Consider the following 20,929-nt stretch of genomic DNA (forward strand, 5'->3'; position numbering starts at 1 on the left):
TCTCTTCTGAAGCTTGGCCTGGCAGTCAGGTCATCTCTTTCTCCTCCATGTCATGGTGGAGATCTGTAATACTACCATTGAAGCAGGCATTTGATCATCAGGAGAGGAATGCTGATACCCTGGCAGAAGCATTGTCAGTAACCACAGGAAGTCTTGTTCACTAGAAATGTCTCATCAAACACGATCAAATGTACCCCTACTCAATCCTCAACAAAGCTCCAACTTGCTGAGGATCTTGGAGGGTGAAGTGCATCCAAGCAATAAACACCACATTTCCGATGTGTGGTTATGTTAGATCATTGCAGTCCAATGTAACAGGGGACACATCTACCCAATGTGAGTGAGGAGGACTGTCACCAACCTCCTGCTCTGCACATTTCTGGCAGTGTTTGCAATATACTTTGCTTAAAATGCACCCTCATAACTGGTAATTGAATCTAGAAGCAATTCGGAATCCAGTGTGTCACAAACAGAATAACACAACATAAGTTTAATGCCAGGCTATTTTACTAAATGGGCGTCATTTGCAAAGACAGTGTGGCATTTTCCTCCAATTCATCTTGTGCACTGAAAAATGCATACAGCTAAAGCGATTTTTCAATGTCAGTTTAATAAATTAATTAATGATTTGAAATGATGTTGGATATGGACAATTTAAAGTAACTTCTAGGGTTTTTTTGTTTACAAAAGAATTGTAAATAATTAAAAAATTATTTCTGCTTTTCACCATCAAGTTATGAGAATCCAGAAGAAAAATGATGTGGCAACACAAAGATTTCTTTCGATAAACCTTTTTAGATAAATATAGTTCACGGTTTTTGAATGATCATTGTTACCAAGCTCGATTTTTGTAATGCCACGATCAACGAGGAGCAAATAATGGACAAAGGGAGTCATCTGGGGGAATCATAGATGGAATGGAACATCAATCTATTTCTAACCCCAGACCAATTCATGAGAGTCAGGAATACTTCAGACGAGTGTCAGAATCAATGAGCTGCAGCACCTTGTCACACTTTAAGTGGGCTTGTGTCCTTGAGGAAACAACAAAAAGCTACTGATTAATGAAAATGATAATGCCAGCCTTTTAAAAATAAATTCACACAAGACACTTAATATGGCTAGAAATAAATGTCTCTTTTATTGCCAGAATTCCCAGGGTGTAAATAATAAGAATTTCCTGTTTTTCAATACCTTTAGAAAGAGCTGTTTTAGTACAACTGCAGCCAGTTTGGGCAGAAGGTTTTGATAATAAGCAGCTTAATCTGCTTCTGCTCCACATGGCCTAACCTCCCATTTCCTGTGCCAAAAAAAGCACATTTGGCCCCAGAAATGTTAGAGTTTAGCTGATAATTTAACAGTTTTCATCCTCCTCCTCTTCTATCATGAGATATTTTGGAAACTTCTTTGATATAGTTTCATAAGAGAACTCATGAACATGGTATTAGCACAACAAGCTACTGTTCAATGTCAGCAAGATGAAGGAGTAAAGGGCCTGTCCCACTTAAGCGATATTTTTTGGCGATTGCCGGCAACTGTCAAAGTCGTAGCAGATCGCCAAAATTTTCTTTTACCCGACGACAATGACCACGACAATGCCGAGTCAGGTCGAGATTACACCGTCTTCGGAAACATCGCGAAATTCCCACGCTGTCAATGCTTCTCCGGTGTCCTAATTTTCGCTGAAATCACTGATGTTAGTAAGTACTTGAGAGTTTTGAACTATAACATCTTGTATGGGTTACTTAAAAACCAAGCTTCACTGTAACAAGGCATATACTGGATTTACTTCCAGTTTACTAATAGCACTATTTTATTTTTTTTTAATTAAAAGTGGTTAAGCGGATTTTTGTGAAAAGTGTGTGGGCATTCTTTGAAAATGTACGGGAGATGCCAATCTTGTTTCTGGGTTGCATATCTGGGTTGGGAGCCCACTTTAAATGTAATGGCTGATGGCCATAAACATCGCGAAAATTCCCACACTTACCTGACCATCAAACTGTCGCCTCCAATCTACCTGTCAAATGTCCTGACGGTAAATAAATTGGTTAAACACAAGCATTTTATGGTATTTTGAAATGACTTTACTTATTTTAATATTATGTGCTTCTAAATGCATCTAAGAGAACCTAGCAAACCTGGGGACAGCTTGCACAGCGCCTGCAATAAGCAACGATACCTGACGACAAGCCAGCTGTCGCCGAGAAATTTTACTCCGGATGATTTCTCAGCGACGCGCTGAGATCCACTACAATTCTTGGAAGACTCCACACGATCATGCCCGCGACACCCCGGCGAACTGTCGGCGACAGCCTAGTCGCCGGCAGTTGCCTTAAAATCGCCTAAAGTGGGACAGGCCCTTTAGCTATTGACTTCAGGAAGCACAATGGAGGACATCAATGGTGTAGAAGTGGAAATAGTTGAGAGCTTCAAATTTCTTGGTATTAATATTATCAATAATTGTCAAGGACCAAGCACACTGACGCAATAGCAAAGAAGGTACACCAACGCCTCTACTTGCTTAAGAGACTGAGGAAATTCAGCATGTCTCCAATCACTCTTACAAACTTCTACAGATGCACTATAGAAAGCATACTGTTCCTTAGCATCGCAGCTTGGCTTGGGAACAGCTCAGCCCAAGATGCCACAAAATTGCAGAGAATTGTTGATGTAGCCCAGTTTATCACCTAGATCAGACTTTCTACACTTCAACTTGACTCCATCTACACTTCGTAGTGCCTTGGAAAAGCAGGCAACATAATCAAAGACTTGTTCCACCCCATTCATTCCTTCTTCACCCTGATCCTGTTGGGCAAAAAGTGCAGGAGCTTGAAAGCGTGAACCACCAGACATATGAACTGCTTCCTCCCCTCTGTTATAGACTTCTGAAATAAGCCAACATACTGTCCAATTCACCTCAATCCCATTGCAGACACTGGACTTTGTCTATGGAACCGATGTGCTGCATTGCTGAGAACTATATTCTGCACTCTGTATCTCTGGCTTTGCTTTACCTATTATACTTGAGTTTGACATTTATAGCACATAGAACATAAAACAGGCCCTTCGGCCCACAATGTCTGTGCCAAATGTGATACCATGGCCACCTCTTATCTACCTGCACATATTCTATTTCCCTCCATTCTCTGCATATCCAAAACTGTCTTAAATGCCACTATCATATCTACCTCAAGCACCACCCCCAGCAGTACGATCCAGGCACTCACCACCCACTTTGCCCCTCTCATGTTAAAGCTATGCCCTCTTGTATTTGATTTTTCCATCCTGGGAAAAAGGTTCTGAATATCCTTTTTATGCCTCTCAAAATTTTATATATTTCTATCAGGTTTCCCCTGCAACCTCCAGCATTCAAGAGAAAACAATCCAAGTCTCTCCAACCTCTCTGTAGCCAATGCCTGCTAATCCAGGCATCATACTGGTGAACCTTCACTACACCAATCCGAAGCCTCAACATCCTTCCTGTTATGAGGCAATCAAAACTGCATGCAAAACACCAAATGCATCCTAACCTTAAAGTCCTATAAAGCTGTATCATGACTTCCTGACTCTTATACTCAACCCGACCTATGAAAGCAAGCCATTTTTTTACCATTCTATCTACTTGTGTTGCCACATTCAGAGAGTTATGGACTTGGACCCCGGGATCCCTCTATAAGGCATTGCTGTTCAGGGTCATACCATTAATTGTATATTTTATTTATAGTTATTTTTTAGAGATAAAGTGCGGAAACAGACCCTTCAACCCACCAAGTTCTCCCCGACCAGCGAGCCCCACAAACTTACACTATCCTACACACTAGGGACAATTTATACTAAGCCAATTAACCTACAAACCTATACGTCTCTGGAATGTGGGAGGAAACCGAAGATCTCGGAGAAACCCCATGTGGCCATGGGGAGAACGTATAAAGTACGTACAGAGAGCACCCATAGTTGGGATCGAACCCGGGTCTCCGGTGCTGCAAGCGCTGTAAGACAGCAACTCTACCGCCGCGCCACTGTGTATGATCTGATCTGTTTGAATAGAACAGAATGCAAAACAAAGTTTGTCACTGTACCTCGGTAGATATAACAATAATAAACCTAAACCTAAACTTACACGTTCAGTACTTGTCAAATGGGGACTTAATAATAAGAGATATCAGGCACCTTAAGCTTGGGACCTCCTGTTCTCACCAACATCCACAAACATACACAGTAAGCAAAGAAGTACAGTTGTGTTGTATTTCTCTCTGTCCAAGTAAGAGGTGTTGAGATTTACTATAATGTCTCTGATGCTTCCAATGTGATAATTTCTTACCAATAGTCAGCTAAACAGATAATCATGGTGAGGGTAGGCATTCACTCCTTATTTCAAGGAGCTTACTTACTGTTGCCATTTTAACCATTTGGAATTAGTTTTATTGTGCTATTTTTGGAGCCAAGTCAAGAAAGGGAAAGCAAAAACAAGCTAAATCTATTTGAGAAAGCACTAATACAGATTAGAATATTCAAAATTCTTTAAATAGTACACTGCTTTCATATTTATTTCACTGACTTCTAAAAAGGATTGCAAACTTGTTTTTTCCCCACTATTTTGGTCATACTAAAAAGGCGACACAGCAAAAGATCAAAGTCGCAGAATTTAAAATACACGCAGTTATTTCAAATGAAACATGAATGCAAGGAGGACTTCAGAGGAATTGTATCCTCATGCTGAGTGTTGCTAAAGCCCATTATGCGTCCCGTAGAAATGCTTATTTATGCAAAAGTCATCAATCATTTTTTTCTACCATGCATGACTGTAAATTATGACATTATCTGTGGCTTGATGGACAAAAATAAAAATGTAAGACAGGAAAATTACAGGCTTGGACCTCCTTTTTTGGGGGGGCTGTCAGTTCGGTTCTATAACATCAAGGGCACTCTTATTAAAATCAAACAAATACATCACCGGGTTGTCGTGGGTTTATGTGTGCGTTCAGATGAGGGGGCTGAGAGTTGCAGCTGCTTCATGGTTTTGGCAAGTCTGCTTTGAGGGACAGTTGCTCGGGCAGCAGATCTGAAGTTTCTGCAGTAGACTGGTATCCTAGTGTGCTGTCCCGACAGTAACCTCACTAAGTCATGACTGCAAGTAAGATGCTGTCACCGAGATAAAAGAGTTTCTTCCTCTGATCTTTCCAAATTAGAACTGTCTCAGTATTGTACTATTTCTCTTGCTCAAATATCAGTCTTTTGCTTACCATAATTTCTCCCACGGTTTGCTGGGTAACAGTTAAAGTGGTATGTGTTTATGGATATTATCATTTTATTGCTGTGTAATAGTGAAACCGGTTTATTTACTAATATTTACACTATTGCCAAAGTAGAAAGACATAAAATACCTATAACAAAGGAAGACATCGCAAGGCACTTCAAAAGTGAATGAAGATTCTGCGAATTTAGATAACGTATACTTACCACAAATGCTGCCTGACTCACTAAGTTCCTTCAGGACATTGTGTTTTACTTAAATTGTCTGCTGTACCACGATTTCCCAATAAGTCTGTACTATTAATATGTCATAAATATTAACTCTCTCTGTTTAACTGGCATCAGGATAAAGAATACACTTGGATTTAGAATCACACATAAAATGTAAAAGATATATATGATAGCTAATAATAAACACAATAGTAATTTCAAGAATATAATCTCCAATATTTGTTCATATTCTGATAGCTTTATTTATTCAGATTATGATAGTTATATTTGTGCATACTCTTGTCTATACTGGTATACCTTTAGTAATTCTTAGGTGTTCAATATTCCATGTGTACATGAGGTAGGTAGGTACACAAAAAAATTATGTTTAAAGATATAATTCCATGCAACATTGCTGTCTGGTAACTGGCCAGCTTCCTGTTCTAAGACTGAACAAATAATCCCTTCATTTACTGTGTAGACAATGGAGATCACAGAAATTGCTTTTTAAGAATTATTTTGGCAGAGCTTTGCGGTATTCATTGCTTCACGCGATGGAGATGCTTCGAGACAGCAGTGTTCCTCTATCTACACATGTGTTGGCTCTATTGCATTGACTATCCTTTTGAACTTGTTCTGTTTGCATTTTGTACTTCCTTCCTAGCAGCTTGAATATACCATTTTCAACACGTTTGAACATTTTAACAAGGCATTCTATAATTACTGAATAGCAGGCTATGTTATTTGCAGGAATATTTTCCCACTCAATCATTCTGGGCCTCATATCACATTTTACATTTTAATATCACCATTCATCACAGGGTTGCCAAGTCATGCAGCAATGTGAGTTGTACAGTGGAAAAGAGACACTCAGGGGGATGCTTAACCTGACCATGCCTAAAGCTGCAGAGATGTTGAGGGGCGTAAGGAGAGAGTAATGCTCCATATTCACACAAAAGGGGAAGAAGTTCTATACTGTTTCCAGCTCATTAATGGCACTCTAGTGGTGATGAATAGCAAGGGTAAACCCCATTTCAGCTCTCTCACAGACTTATGTCACACTATCCTTGCAACGTACTTGCCTCTAATTCTGGCATCCACTGCAGTTCCCCTTCCTTCACTTCATCATTGGCAGTGTAATCATCAATTGCTTCAGTTCAGGTACAATCCTGGATCCCTCTCCTTTTCACTATGTTTCCTCCGTTTAATGACCCTGACTTTGGCAATAGAAAATTTCCTTGTGGAACTTTTCCCCTCTGTCTGTAAGCAAAACTTCTCGGTGTAATATTTTAAATTTTGCTTGAGAGGGAAAAAAAAAAGTGGAGAATGGGGGTTCCTTTATGAGGTGGCATAGACTCAATGGGCAGAACGGCCTCTCTGTATGTTGTAAGGAATCTAGAAAAATGTCATTCTGAATTCCTTAAAAAAAAGTATTATTGAGCTTCTAAGTTTAAGGTGGCACGGTGGCGCGGCGATAGAGTTAACTGCCTTACCATGCCAGAGAGTGGGGTTAGATTCTGACCACGGGGGCTGTCTGTATGGAGTTTGTGCATTGACTGCGTGGGTTTTCTCCGGGTGCTCCAATTTCCTCCCATATTCCAAAGATGTGCAGGTTTGTATGTTAATTGGCTTCTGTAAATTGTTCCCAGTGTGTCGGTTAGAACTAGTGTAAGGATGATCGTCGGTCGGCGTGGACATGATGGACCAAAGGACTGTTTCCATGCTGTGTCTTTAAACTAAACTAAACTAAACTAAACTAAACTAAACTAAACTAAACTAAACTAAACTAAACTAAACTAAACTAAACTAAACTAAACTAAACTAAACTAAACTAAACTAAACTAAACTAAACTAAACTAAACTAATCTAATCTAAACTAAACTAAAATAGCTACTTCAAATAACTATGAAAAGAACTGGAAACAAATTAGGAATTGCTTACATTCAGAACACTAAAATATGTTGTTTGTTTAATATATTTTCACATCTAATAACAACTGTAATAGACAGAATTTTTTTTTTTAATTCAGGAAAATAGGCTAATAAAATGAGAACACTTTTGTTTGTGTTTAAATAAATGCAGATTCTTTCCCAGTAGGTTTCTGATCTCAGTGACGTTGGATTGGAAGTATAGTTTGAAAAGAGCAGTTTCAAGCATGCTGTGTGCCCTGTCAGTCTTTCTATCAATCACAAAGGTAATCGTAAAAGTTTCATGCTAACGTGCACATCAGAGACCATAGACTCTTGTACAGTAGCAGATCTCACAACCTTCATGAACTCAAGGGTCAGGCTCATCAAGTAGGCACAGGATCACAACTGAAAAACTGGTTTGGGGCATTTCAAACGTAAAAATTGGTTTAGTTTAATTATCTTCTTGCAAGTTTAGTCATATCTGCTGATTTTCCATTGCACTGTTTCTAATTTTGACACTTTAACTATTTCACTGCAGGAGTCCCAATGAAATTCTTTCTGTGAATGTTCCAACACAAACACAGCTGTGCTCCACCTCTTGCTCTCCAAATACCAATGTATCCAGAGACCAAGGTCTTAGAAGCTTAGAAGGTCTTAGGACAGCACAGTGATGCAGCAGTAGTGTTGCTACCTTACAGCACCAGAGCCTCGGGTTTGATCCCGACCATTGGTGCTCTCTGTATGGAGTTTATACGATCTCTCTGTTTTTTCCTGGTTTCCTCCCACACTCCAAAGATGTACAGGTTTGTAGGTTAATTGGACTGGTAAAATTGTAAATTGTCCTTGCTGTGTGTATTCCAGTGTTAGTGTGTGGGATCATTGGTCAGCGTGGACTCAGTGGGCAGTAGGGCTTGTTTCCGTGCTGTAACTCTAAACTATAAATTAAACTAAGCTTGGTGGTGACAGAAACCTTTATCTTCTACATCAGGGCTCCAATACCATCTACTCAACCCCTGGAGACTAAGATCAATGTCCTCTGAATCATTCTAAGCAATTACAGATGATCCACACCACATATTACACTTTGGTGAGGACCACAGTGTTAGATACACAAAATGCTGGAGTAACTCAGCAGGTCAGGCAGCATCTCAGGAGTGAAGGTCGAGACCCTTCGATTTGTACCGGCATCTGCAGTTATTTTCTTATACCACAGTGTTAGAGTTCATTCATGATTCCCATTCTAGAAAAAAAGGACATATTAGTGATCTATGGCTGTGCTACACACTCAAAATTTACATTGATATTATCACCATGATCGCAATTGAATATTATGTCTGATTTGTTGGTGGAAGAACAGGTCATGCAAGCTGCAGAAGGATTCGATACAATACGATATGATCGTAGTTAATTTATCTCAGAAGGGGAATTGGTCTGACAGCAGTCATAAATCACAACAAAATACATGAAACATGAAATTAAAGTAACAAGTGGAAAGACCATGATTGGGGATGTGCAAAGATTGGGGAGGAGGGGGGGGGGGGGGGGGGGGGGTTGGGGAGTCAGTCTTCCCCACGACAGAAGGGGGAGGAGTTGCACAGTTTAATAGCCACAGGGAAGAAGGTTCTGTGCTACATCATGGTGGAACCAGCCTGTTGCTGAAGGTGTTCCTCAGGTTAACCAGGTCTTGGACAATACAGCTCCTAGAGGGGGTGAGCTGTATTGTCCAAGGTGGTCTGCAGTTTGAGTTTGAGTCTGAGTCAAACTCCATTTTGGGAGCAATTCAACCTTTGGGCGCAGAGACACATAGAACTGCAGATGCTGGAGTCTAATGTGGAGCACAAAATGCTGGAGTAACATAACAGGTCAGGAAGCATGTCCAGAGAACATGGATAGGTGATGTTTTGGATGCACAGTTGCTGCTTAAGATCAATTTCTTCAGAGTAGAAATTAGTCTAAGAATTTCCCTGCCTGAATATTGGAAACACTGTGCAGGAGAGTTATGTCAGTTTAAACCATTGTTAGACCAAACTTACACGAAATCTATCCCGGCCACAAAGCTATCTTGGATACTTCTTCTCATTCACCTTACCTCAATTAGCTGTTGAACATGTTGATGTTCCCTATAAGGTGATTGTCTGTAGAGTGAATGAGCAGTAGCTAAAATAAAATTGAGAAGATCACATGCTTTTCAGGAAACAGTTTAATCTATTTTGACATTGTTAACTTTAAAGTGAATCAAAAATTTACAGCATGGAGGAGCAATGGTCCATTACACTGGCTTAGTGAGCTATACACATCGTCTCATTTATCCCAGTGCACCATGAATTAAATTATTTCTATGTTTGAAAATGTTACTACACATTTAAATTAAAGATGGTTTGTTAGATTCCTTTTTTTCCCCAATGATAAAGCTGCAATAAAAGGGAACATTGTTGTTATAGATCTATTAATAAAGTACACAATTATAAGCGTTTGATTTTTAAAAAGGACTTCTTCAATATAACCAGATTTTTGTTTTTGTTGCAAAGTCTGGGTTTGCAAACTGTCGCAGTTCGGTTGGAAATTTCATATGGCCATGATAAGAGAACACCACAGATGTAGGGTTTTTTAACAGCTGAGACTTAAGTAGAATTAGCGAAGTAATCGAATTATTGGCAGGTCTCATCATTATCATGATAAATGTGCCTGTCATAACAGTTATGATTAGGGAGAATTACTGAGAGGTTACAAGTCCCAAGTGTGGAGAAATGGAGAGATTGTACAAACATGATGCAAATCCAAATCAAAAGATGTTCGAAAGAGATATGCACTTCCAAAAAAATTCCAGGGAAATCCCTCCTTGGGTTGAAATTCTACTACTAAATAATGGAGGAGAGAGTAATCTAGCAGCTCTCTGCTTGTTTCAATTTTGGAAGAGGTCAGTATCCAAAGATATAATCATATGAGGTTGAATTTCAGCACCATTTTTAATGCATTTCTAGTCCACAGTGGAGGAAAATAAACAAGCCCAGTGGAAAAATATGGTTTGTTTTTCTGCCATTAAGTTGTTTCTCTGATTCTGAGATTCTTTTGGTTGACCTCAAACAAAAATGTGTAGATATACACACCAGTATAGGGAAAAGACCAGAAATTATAGTTTGGATAAATTGTCCATCAGAACTAAATATTGATATAAATACAATTTGATTCATGGTTTATTTTCAATTGGGAGTTCCTGGATTCTGGCATGAATTATAACTCAATTTCTATTGCCATCCCTAGTTAAATGGACTGGTTCTATTCACTTCCAGTACATCGCTCAACACTGCCCCTGCCTGTACCATTTGGATAGAGAAAATGGAGAAAAGGCCACGGCAAACGTACAAATTTCTAAAGCACTTTTCCCAGTGATAATGTAGTGTGTGGTGAACTCCCTCCTCAACAACTACATTTTCTGACGTTCTTCCTTGTTTCACAAGCTTCCTGAAGCCCCATAACTCTGCTCTCAGCTCCTCCTAACATTTTCCTCCATTTCGCTCAATGTTGGCAAAGTGACTTTGCACATGAAGTTCACGTGGAACTTATTAAAAGCTGTAACAGAAACCTCCTCACTGAGTAGAGCAGTTTACCTCGAGCACACTTTGACGTGAACAGGTCACATCATAAAGAAGGAAATCATTCAGCCTCATTTTTTTTTCTGCCACTCCAAGTTTCGTTATCGTGAAGCAACAGGGAAGTGTGAAACCTTCAGATGACTGAAACATCAAAGTCGACACGGACTGAAGCTCTCCTTCCAGCACGTAGCCTTGCTCAAACACATGAGACCAGATTTCTGGTGTTCCCAAATTCCAGACCATTAAAATGAATCAGTGGAAATCTAGGAGCACCATGGATCTGACAAACTGATGCTTGCAGCTAGAATGCATCAGGATGCATCACAGCTTGGTTTGGGAGCAACTCCATCCAAGACCACAAGAAATTGCAATGAATTGTGGATGCAGCCCAGACCTTCACACAAACCAACCTCCCTTCTATTGACTCCATTTATACCCCCATGCTGCCTCAGTAAGGCCAGCAGCATAATCAAGGATGAGATGCACCCTGACCACTCCCCCTTCTCCTCTCTCCCATCAGGCAAAAGGTATAGAAGTGTGAAAACGCACACCTCCAGATTCAGGGACAGTTTTTTCCCCAGCTGTTATCAGGCAACTGAATCATCCTACCACAACCAGAGAGCAGTGCTGAACTACTATCTCCCTCTTTTATGTCCCTTGGACTATCCTTGACCGGGCTTTACCTTGCACTAAACATTATTCCCTTATCATGTATATATACACTGCAAATGGATCGATTGTAATCATATATTGTCTTCCCACTGACTGGTTAGCATGCAACAAAAGCTTTTCACTGTACCTCGGTACACATGACTAAAACTAAACTGAACTGAACTGAATGCTGGAGATGTACAGCATAGAAACAAGTGCTTCTCTTCAATAAGCTGGACCAAAACTAGATTTTCCATTGTTCTATTGAGTGGGCTTCTTTGAAACCCTTTATATAAAAAGGCCTAGAGGGCTTATATATGTCTTTTTGAGAGCTGCTGCATCACAGAGTCAAGGACCGGGTTCAATCCTGACCTTGGGTACTGACTGTGTGGAGTTAGCATGTTCTCTCTGTGACCACATAGGTTTCCTCTGTGTGCTCTGGTTTCCTCCCACATCCCAAAGACATGCGGGTTAGTAGGTTAATTGGCCTCTATAAATTGCCCCTAGTGTGTAGGGAGTGAATGCAAATGTGAGATAACATAGAACTAATCTGCAGGAAGGAACTAATCTGCAGGAAGATGGACACAAAATGCTAAAGTAACTCAACGGGACATGTAGCATGTCTTGTTTCTACCTTCGGTATACCCATTTCTTCTCTCCAAAGATGCTGCCTGTGCCACTGAGTTACTCCAGCATTGTGTGTCTATCTTCGGGGTAAACCAGCACTTCCTTCCTCCAGCATTAGGGGTCCATCTTAATATAGAACTAATGTGTGAATGACTTGCATGGACTTGGTGGGCTGAAGAGCCTGTTTCCATGCTGTTTCTCGGAAATAAAAATGAATTTGATTTTACTGACATAAAACAATTTAGATTTATTACAATCACTAAGTAGATTTTATATGCCCATAATATATTCAAAATAAAATTCTGGCATTGCATGAGCATTATTTGTAAATATGTTGCTAGGTGTGGAACTGAGTTGGCTGATTAGGAAATTTCCAGCTTTGGATTTCTTGCCTGTACTGACCCATCTTTGGGAGCGGCACAGTGGCGCAGCGGTAGAGTTGCTGCCTTACAGCGTCGAAGACCCGTGTTCGATCCTGACTACAGGAGCTGTCTGTACGGAGTTTGCACGTTCTCCCTGTAAGCGCGTGGGTTTTCTCCCACATTCCAAAGATGTAGAGGTTTGTAGGTTAATTGGCTTTGGTGAAAATTGTAGTGTGTAGGATAGTGCGCGAGATAACCACTTATGAGGTGTTTGCGCAGTAATCAACCAGAACCAGTGCTAGTCAGGAGAGAAGGAATGGGTGACTTTTCGGGTCGATACGAAGGGTCTCGACCCGAAACGTCACCCATTCCTTCTCTCCTGAGATGCTGCCTGACCTGCTGAGTTACTCCAGCATTTTGTGAATAAATACCTTCGATTTGTACCAGCATCTGCAGTTATTTTCTTATAGAACCAGTGCTAGTGTGTGTGAGTTGCTGGTCGGTGGGCCGAAGGTCCTATTTCCTTGCTGTATCTCTAAACTAAACTATACTAACCAGGCAAACAGGACTCAGACTAAGAAAGGGGAATATCAGTGGGATTCAAACTGATTGTAATTAGAAGACACCGAACCGCTCATCTTTCAATAGGAAAAGCAAAAACGTCACCTTCTCTCCTTCCTCAAAATTTTCTTTACCCTAATGATTAATAACATTTTGTTCCACTTTCTGTGCAGGCTCCACCATGAAGTTCTAATTTCTACTCCACCTACTTCTGAAAATGTGGTTCTTTGGAATATCACAATCAATACATCTTTTTTTGTGAGTTGAAAAGCTTTACTTTCAACCGGGTTAATGCGTAAATAAAATCGGCAGACAGAAGTGGGTCATTCAGGATGGAAAATGTAATGCTTGCGAGCAGCAAAGCATTTGCATAGATTACAGACATTGCAGTAAAACTCTCCATTATAACTCAAGCATCATAAAATATTGCTAGAAAATTTGATGTGGTGTTTTTCATCGGGGTTTTGGTGCAGCAAATGTATGTACCATATGAGGAAATAAGCTTGCAAACAGTATAGAGAAGCCACCAATAAACTCTTATTAAGGCCAAGTCGGAGAGACTGCATTGTCAAGTACTTTTGTCTACATCCCTGAAAGAATTCAGAATGCTTGAACTAAAGCCATGTGCTTTTATTTTAATGAAACCATGGCAACCATGTAAAGCAAATCTCTTTAAGAATTAAGTAGCGAGAGAGAGAGAGAGAGAGAGAGAGAGAGAGAGAGAGAGAGAGAGAGAGAGAGAGAGAGAGAGAGAGAGAGAGAGAGAGAGAGAGAGAGAGAGAGAGAGAGAGAGAGAGTACTATAGATAGTGGTCTTCGCTTTTTTCCTTCGATGTAAAGAAAATGAATAAATACATTATTTTATTAAAATCAGTCTCTAAAAATGTTCTCCATTGTTAATATTGACATAGTCGGTGTACAGAGCCTCTGCAGGTCCTTCCAACTGTTTGATTATACTATCACATTAATATAGGGGAAAAAAACTGATTACTGTAGTACAGGGCTGCTCCTATTTTACACAACCCATCTGTTGTTTATTAAAAAAAATCCCTCTCCAGGGAAGAGGGTGGGGTACAGATGGATTTTACCACCTGCCACTTATTTACAAAATTTTCACCTTGTGTGACAACTGGGAATAAAGACAACTGGGGAATTAACAGGATTATTGGGGAAAATTGCATGATTTGGGCATTATAAAATTGAGTTGCACACAACACATCTTTAATTCTCACACTGAGGTTATGTATATCAGTGTACGCTTGGTGTTTCAGTAATGACTAAGATGAGTGATTTTCAGTCTTGTGTTTTGTTCAATGTATCATAAGTGAAACTAATTTGTCCCATTGATTAATAGTGATCAGCAATTTTTAGCGGTTGATTAATTACAATTAAGTTAAGACAAATTAATCAGAGAATGGATTTGCATCCCCTTAAATTAGGACTTCATATTTGACTAAGTGCTGGGCAGTGAACTAAAGTTAAAGTAATACAAGCAGAGCAAACACATTTAAAAGACAATGTGGGCAATACCTAGCAGGTTGCAGCACAAAGTGAAAGGAGAGCATTAAGATGAAAGCCCAACGATGTTTCATCAGAACAGAAAACAAAATAGAAGTAAAATGGTCTTGGTTTTGTGGGGAAGTATTCACAAATCTGCCATGGTTAGTCAGCAATATCCATTATAATTGACAATGTCCTTTGCATTTTGTGCATATTTAGAAATCCACGTAAGGACCTTTAGCTAGATCAGAGGAGACCAGGGAGTGTGTCCACATTAATTGGCATAGGGGAAAGATGCAAAGGATTGATGGCATTCAGATACATATATTTTTAGATTTCATTTATAACAAAAGAGATTTTTTAGAGAATGTTAGAGTATTAAAAGAGATCTAAAACATATTTATGTTTTAGGTTTTTATGATTTTACATTTTGAAAATACTTTAATGACTTTGTGATTATGTAGCTGTCTGAAGCATTGTAAAATATAATGTTTTACAGATCTGGTCAGTCAGGTAGCATGGTTTAGATAGCTGTCAGTTTACTTCATCCTTCTGTGGGTGTAGTTTGCTTCACATGCCTTCCCTATCCTCCAATGAACAGGGCCTCAGTACAATCTGTCAGACCAGCTTAACTGAGACGGTGGCATCAAGTAAGTCTGTGTTATCCTGAATGACATCGGCAGTGACAGTGGTTGGCTCCCAAAGGCTGCAAAATACTCCTTAACAAAGCTCAGGATGCAGCACTGGTGGCGAGGTTAGAAATTAATAACAGAGCAGAGATTTTGGTGAGATGGAAGGTAAGTCAGTTACTGCAGGTTACCCAGGCTAGGTACTCTTACAGATGCAGTGTTTGTCTCAAATTTTGATGTCAGGAGATTCTGTAATGGTCAAAGCAATGGTGAGGCGTAAGTTGATGCCGCCATTGAGTTCATGTCTGAATGTTGTCCAGACTTTGGAGCAAGCAAATAGTTGTTGCTTGATAACCTGAGAAATGGAGGGATCTGCAGTTACCATTGAACATTCAGCATTGACATAAAAGAGGAGTACATCATCAATCATAAACTGACATTTTTTTCAACTAATACACTATTCTGAGGAACTCCTGCACTGGTGATTTGGGACTGTGATGATTGACCTCCCAATAACTGCAGTTATCTTCTTTTATGTCTAAGAGTTTCTATAACCAGAGGAGAAATTCCCATTGATTTTCATTCAGTTCAAATTTAGTAAACCCCCTTGATAATATTTTGAACAAATACTCCCTCAATGTCAAGGGCAGTCACTTTCATCTCACTTAATATATTAGACTCATCATTGAGATATGTTTATGCTAGTCTTCTTTTCAATTTCTCCTAACCCAACTTTAGTTTCTTCATTTGACCCATTATCCTTTTTCCTTGTAAACCTTTTGTCAACTTAATCTTTCTTGTCTTGTGTTCTTTTGTTCCTCTCTTCCTCACATTCTAAAACACATGATTGGGGAGTTTGAGAATAGTCGCCAAACTGAAAATGTATCAAAGTGTTGACAACAGATTATACTCACTTTCATATATTGAAAGCAGTGAAGCCGAACATGCAGTTGGTGGACTGTGCCAAACAAAGATAAATTTCCCCATTTTCCTACTTCATAAGGTCATAAGGTCATAAGGAATAGGCCATTCAGCCCATCCAGTCTACTCCGTCATTCAATCATAGCTGATCTATCTCTCCCTGCTAACCCCATTCTCCTGCCTTCTCCCCATAACCTCTCACACCTGCACTAATCAAAAATCTATCTATCTCTGCCTTACAAAATATGCATTGACGGCCTCCACAGCCGTCTGTGGCAAAGAATTCCACAGATTCACCATCCTCTGACTAAAGAAATTGCTCCTCATCTCCTTCCTAAAAGAACGTCTTTTAATTCTGAGGTTATGACCTCTAGTCCTAGACTCTCCGACTAGTGGAAACATACTCTCCACATCCACTCTATCCAAGCCTTTCACTATTCTGTATGTTTCAATTACGTCCCCCCTCATTCATCTAAACTCCAGCGAGTACAGGCCCAGTCCTGACAAACAGTCATCATAGGTTAACTTACTAATTCCTGGGATCATTCTTGTAAACCTCCTCTGGACCCTCCCCAGAGCCAGCCCATCCTTCCTCAGATATGGTGCCCAAAATTGCTAACAATATTCCAAATGTGGCCTTACCAGCACCTTATAGAGCCTCAACATTACAACACTTCAACCCATTGACCTGAACTGAACATAGAACATAGACAATACAGTGCAGTACTGGAATAGGCCATTCGGCCCACAATGTCTGTATCAAACATGATGCCGTTATACTTCTCTCCTCTGTCTGTATGTGATTCATATCTCTCCATTCCCTGCATATCTGTCAGCCTATCCAAAAGCCTCTTAAACACTACTATAGTATCTGCCTTCTCACCACTCCTAACAGTGTGTTCCAGGAACTCACCACCCTCAGTGTAAAAGAAACTGCCCTGCACATCTCCTTTAAACTTTGCTCTACTCACCCTCTTTCCTCTCTGTAGACAATAAAAACCTGAGGAGCAACTTTTACACTAGATGGTGATTATATGGAATGAGCTGCCAAAGGAGGTAGTTGAGGCAAGTGCAATAATAACATTTAAAAGACACTTGGACAGGTTTATGGATAGGAAAGATTTAGAAAGATATGGGGAGAATGCAGGCAAATGGGACTAACTTAGATGGGGCATCTTGGTCAGCATGGATGAGTTGGATTGAAGGGCCTGTTTCCGTGCTGTATGACTATGACTCTATGATCAATATTCGTCAACAGTTTTCTGTTTTGGTTTCAGATTCCCCAAATCTGCAGTATTTTGCTTTTGCATTAAAATGAGAGTCCCATTTTTGCTAGCTGCTTGTCAGTGGGCAGGGCTGCGATATGCAATGTGTTATTACAGCATGAAGTATTGGACAATGGACAAATATAAGCTGGCAAACCCTTAGGAAGACTATAACAACAACTGCTCTAAAAAGTGTACGTCGAGGTCCCAAATTTATTTAAAAATAATTGTAAAGTAAAAGTAAACAGCAGCGGCTAATTATTTATTTCTGTAACAGGAAGGTTAACAAATTTATTTTGTGGGTTAAATTTTGACAGTGAAAGTATGCCATCAGCATTTGATCTGTAAACCAGGGTGTTAAATCTGAGAATAAGTCCATTTGTATTAACATAGACATTTATACGTGTAATTTTAACTTACTTCATTCATCTTATTGTTAAAGCGAACTATTTTTTGCAGTGTAGCAACCCAGTTATTCCTTCTTCTTTCATCAAAAGCAGCAAAAAGGCACCAGTGCTCCTGGGAAATCTATCCAGCCTAAGGCAGTATATTGTTTGCCTTGCTCTCCTTTTTAAAGCCACAGAATATTGGGGAATGTGCTTTAAAATATATATATATTTTCTGACTGAATACTTCATTAAAGTGCAATGCAAGCACAGGTATATTTGAGGTTTAGATGACCTGATCATCTCCATCATGACTCTTGAATGCTATGAAAAGATGAAAACAATTCCAGCTCTCTGCTATTGTCCACATAATTGTGCACATGCTTAGCAGTAAATAATTATTTATATTTACCCTCTGCATTATTCCACCATTCAAGAACTTTTACATTTGCTTCACCATTGACCCCAGAAATAAACTAGCCATTAATCGAGATCACAACTCTTTGTTCTACGGTTATTGATAAACACAGTAGGCAATGTTCCAATCAGATTCTGTGGAAAGTAAGTATAACATAAAAAGATAACATTAAACTTTAGTTGTTGGTTACCAGCCTGTCTCTCTCACACAGATCCACCTTATGTGATCTTAACTTGTCATTGCTGTTATAAATTCCATTACAGTTAAGCTGAAACAAGAGTGTCTGGGAGCATTTTGGTTCATTTCTTCTGCCTGCTAAAATTGTTTGCAGGATGGCACTGTGAGAAATGTTGACTATGGCCAAGTACACCCATACTTAATCACAGAGATGATTATTTTTGTTATCAACATGTTTGTACGCAGTATTAGCCAGTTGTATTTTTGAGTGCATGAATATTATAAGTAGAGAGTTAGAGTATTAGAGTCATAGAGTCACACAGCATGGAAATGGGCCCTTGGCACAACTTGCCCATGTCAAACAGATGCCCTATCTATGCTAGTCCCACCTGCCCATGTTTGGCCCATATCCATTTAAAACATTCCTATCCCTGTCCAAATATCTTTAAAATGTTGATATAGTACCTGCCTCAACTATCTTCTATAGCAGCTCATTCCATATACCTGCCACATGTGTGAAAATGTTGAAAGGAGTTAATAACTTTTTGACTTTAAGTCCTTACATAATCCTCAGTTTCAGGGCTGCAGCCACTATAATCACCTGCTGTTTCGAGCACAAACTTAAAGTTGAATATTTTATTGAGCCTCTTGATAACTTCATTCTCCTAAAACTGCATCAAGGTCTGTTTTTTAATCAATTCTGGCACAGCACATTAGGAAAAGGCGAGGTGCAAAGAAACCTGGGTGTCCTAGTGCATCAGTCACTGAAAGGAAGCATGCAGGTACAGCAGGCAGTGAAGAAAGCCAATGGAATGTTGGCCTTCATAACAAGAGGAGTTGAGTATAGGAGCAAAGAGGTCCTTCTGCAGTTGTACAGGGCCCTGGTGAGACCGCACCTGGAGTACTGTGTACAGTTTTGATCTCCATATTTGAGGAAGGATATTCTTGCTATTGAGGGCATGCAGCGTAGGTTTACTACGTTAATTCCCGGAATGTCGGGTCTGTCGCATGTTGAAAGACTGGATCGACTATGCTTGTATACACTGGAATTTAGAAGGATGAGAGGGGATCTTATTGAAACATATAAGATTATTAAGGGGTTGGACACGTTAGAGGCAGGAAACATGTTTCCAATGTTGGGGGAGTCCAGAACCAGGGGCCACAGTTTAAGAATAAGGGGTAGGCCATGTAGAATGGAGATGATGAAAAACCTTTTCACAGAGTTGTAAATCTGTGGAATTCTCTGCCTCAGAAGGCGGTGGAGGCCAATTCTCTGAGTGCTTTCAAGAGAGCGCTAGATAGAGCTCTTAAGGATAGTGGAGTCAGGGGGTATGGGGAGAAGGCTGGAACAGGGTACTGATTGAGAATGATCAGCCATGATCACATTGAATGGCGGTGCTGGCTCGAAGGGCCGAATGGCCTCCTCGTGCACCTATTGTCTATTGTCTTTGTTAAATTCACAGATGAGTAATTCAGAAACATGGCCTGACAATTCAGAGAATTCAATTCAAGAACTGTGGTATTTAAATACAGTTAACTATGATATTTAAATACACTGCAAATTTACTTAATACACAATACACTCAAATACACTGCAAATAACCTGGAATTTCACACACAAAATTGGTGATTTGAACTAATAATCACAATCAGTAATTTTGTTCAGTTTAGTTCAGTTTAGAGATACAGCATGAAACATAGAAACATAGAAACATAGAAAATAGGTGCAGGAGTAGGCCATTCGGCCCTTCGAGCCTGCACCGCCATTCAATATGATCATGGCTGATCATCCAGCTCAGTAACCTGTACCTGCCTTCTCTCCATACCCCCTTGAAACAGGCCCTTTGGCATAATGTGTCCGTGCCAACCATCAATCACCCGTTCACATTTGTTCTATTTTATTCCACTTTCTCATCCACTCCCTACACACCAGGGGGGAATTTACAGAGTCCATGTAACTTACAAACTCGCACGTCTTTGGGATATGGAAGGAAACCGAAGCACCTGGAGGAAAGTCACGCGGTCACAGGCAGACGTACAAAACCCCACACATACAGCCGCCGATGTCAGGATCAAACTGGAATCTCTGGTGCTGTGAGGCAGCAACTGAACCAGCTACACCACCTGCCGCGTGTGTGTTTGTGACGTTCTCCCAGCCGTGAGTGTGTGTGTGTGCGCGTGTGATCAACAGGATTGTTGTACAAACCCAAGTGATTCATTAATTTTCTTTGCAGACAGGTGGGGCCACAGCAAAGAGCAGGGGTGAGGCAAGGATATTTGCTATCATTGCCAGGTTTGCCTATATGTGCTTTCAGATCTATTACCATATGTTTAATTATTGAATGTATTCTGAAATGGCCAACTTAACCAGGAATACATAGAAACATAGAAACATAGTAAATAGGTGCAGGAGTAGGCCATTCAGCCCTTCGAGCCTGCACCGCCATTCAATATGATCATGGCTGAT

The 20,929-nt window shown here is 40.0% G+C and overlaps 1 long non-coding RNA gene across 1 annotated transcript; it reads left to right on the forward strand.

Moving 5' to 3' along the window:
- Positions 1-1,634: 1,634 nt before the first annotated feature.
- On the forward strand, positions 1,635-20,508 carry LOC144592456 (uncharacterized). The gene is made up of 3 exons (XR_013547132.1): positions 1,635-1,700; positions 13,341-13,425; positions 20,396-20,508. It is a non-coding gene; the product is annotated as an uncharacterized LOC144592456 (long non-coding RNA).
- Positions 20,509-20,929: the final 421 nt, after the last annotated feature.

Source organism: Rhinoraja longicauda, chromosome 3 (assembly GCF_053455715.1).
Source record: "Rhinoraja longicauda isolate Sanriku21f chromosome 3, sRhiLon1.1, whole genome shotgun sequence".
Lineage (NCBI taxonomy): Eukaryota > Metazoa > Chordata > Chondrichthyes > Rajiformes > Arhynchobatidae > Rhinoraja > Rhinoraja longicauda.